Source organism: Gavialis gangeticus, unplaced genomic scaffold (genome assembly GCF_001723915.1).
Source record: "Gavialis gangeticus isolate Ggan-Ray unplaced genomic scaffold, GavGan_comp1, whole genome shotgun sequence".
NCBI lineage: Eukaryota > Metazoa > Chordata > Crocodylia > Gavialidae > Gavialis > Gavialis gangeticus.
The window spans coordinates 108,972,948-108,974,291 of record NW_017729031.1 but is presented as its reverse complement, the minus strand read 5'-3'; the positions used below and the strand labels follow the sequence as shown (position 1 = coordinate 108,974,291).

Here is a 1,344-nt window from a genome sequence, read left to right as displayed (position 1 = left end):
GCTGGAGAGGGGCCTTGGTGCTGGCAAGAGCCCCATGGTGCTGGAACCAAATAGCACCAAAGAAGCTTCAGCATCCCCAACCCCACTAGTCCTGCTGGCTGCTGCTGTTTCTAAGACGAAGGCTGGGGGAGGGGGGGAGCATCTGGCCCAGTGGTGGGGGAGATGTAGCCCTACAAGCCTGGCATGTGGCAGGGGCCTCATGCTGCATAGGGTGTATTTTCACGTGTGGTTACACGGGCGTGTGCTCTTGGAAAAAGGAGGGGGCCCAGCAAAGCCTGAGCATACCTGGCCTGGAGCAGCTCCAGTGGGAACTGCAGGGCACTCCTCCCTCCCAGACTGACACATGGGTCCCTCACTGGGGTGCTCTAGGACTATTCCCAGAGCAGAGCCTCTCCTGGTTTGGCCTAGCCCTGCAGGGGAATGGCCCCCTTGACATACCCAGTGCCCCCCACCCCCACCTCGGGCAAAGCAGAGGTGCCGCTCACCCTGGTCCATACAGCATTTAAGGCAAGATCTTCCCAATGCAGGAAGAGGCCCTGGTCCTCAATGTTTCACATGGAGGGTGTTCAGCTGCCTGCCTTTCCTCCACCACTGAAGGACCAGCACATGGGCCTCCCTCGGTGCCCACTGCTTGAGCAGGCACAGAGGAGGTGTGGGTGCTGATCAGGCTCTACCATGCTGCTAGCAGGGGCAAAGAGTCATGAGGGCTGGAAGAGGCCCCTGGGGCAGCCTACTTAGGGCAGAAAGACACTAAAGTTAAAGGTCAAAGCCATGGGTACGTGGATTATTCTTTTAGGAACCCCACTCCTCTTTCCGTGACATGTCACCCCTAGCAACAGCTCCCCACCTGCCCCACTCCACTTGTTCCTGGTGGCCTTCTTATGGAGAGACAGTGCCTGCAGTGCCCCCCATCTTCCCAAACAATGTCGCCCAGGCTCCCCCAACGCCGGGCAGCAGGGAAACAGCCTCCCCACTCCCCCAACTCCTACGCTCTGGTTGGGGAAGCCTCTCTGCTGCAGAGCACTGTGGGATGCACCACGCACGCGCGCGCGCACACACACACACACACACACGACACGTACACAGTCTGGTTTACTCCCTATTAGACGTTAAGCCCTTGTGGCACAGATCCAGCAGCTCCCTGCACCCTGCCCCCACCCCCCGCCAGCGCATGGTCCACCCTCAGTCCTTTTCCAGCAGTGGCCCCCACCTGCCCTGGCTCCATGCTGGAACCTGCTTCGCTTTGGCAGGGGTGGGTGCAGGGGAGGATTCCAGGGAGACATTGCCAAGCTGTGCCAGCCTGGCTGGAGGGAGCCACCTGCCCAAGGGAAAGCAGCTTAGGCA

At 60.3% G+C, this 1,344-nt stretch overlaps 1 protein-coding gene across 1 annotated transcript in view; it reads right to left on the bottom strand.

The window, feature by feature from the left end:
- Positions 1–1,076: 1,076 nt before the first annotated feature.
- The window catches only part of FAM171A2 (family with sequence similarity 171 member A2), a 34,621-nt gene continuing 34,353 nt past the window's right edge, over positions 1,077–1,344 (bottom strand). The window contains 1 exon segment of the mRNA XM_019523560.1: positions 1,077–1,318. The gene's annotated coding sequence lies outside the window, so the exon portion shown is untranslated.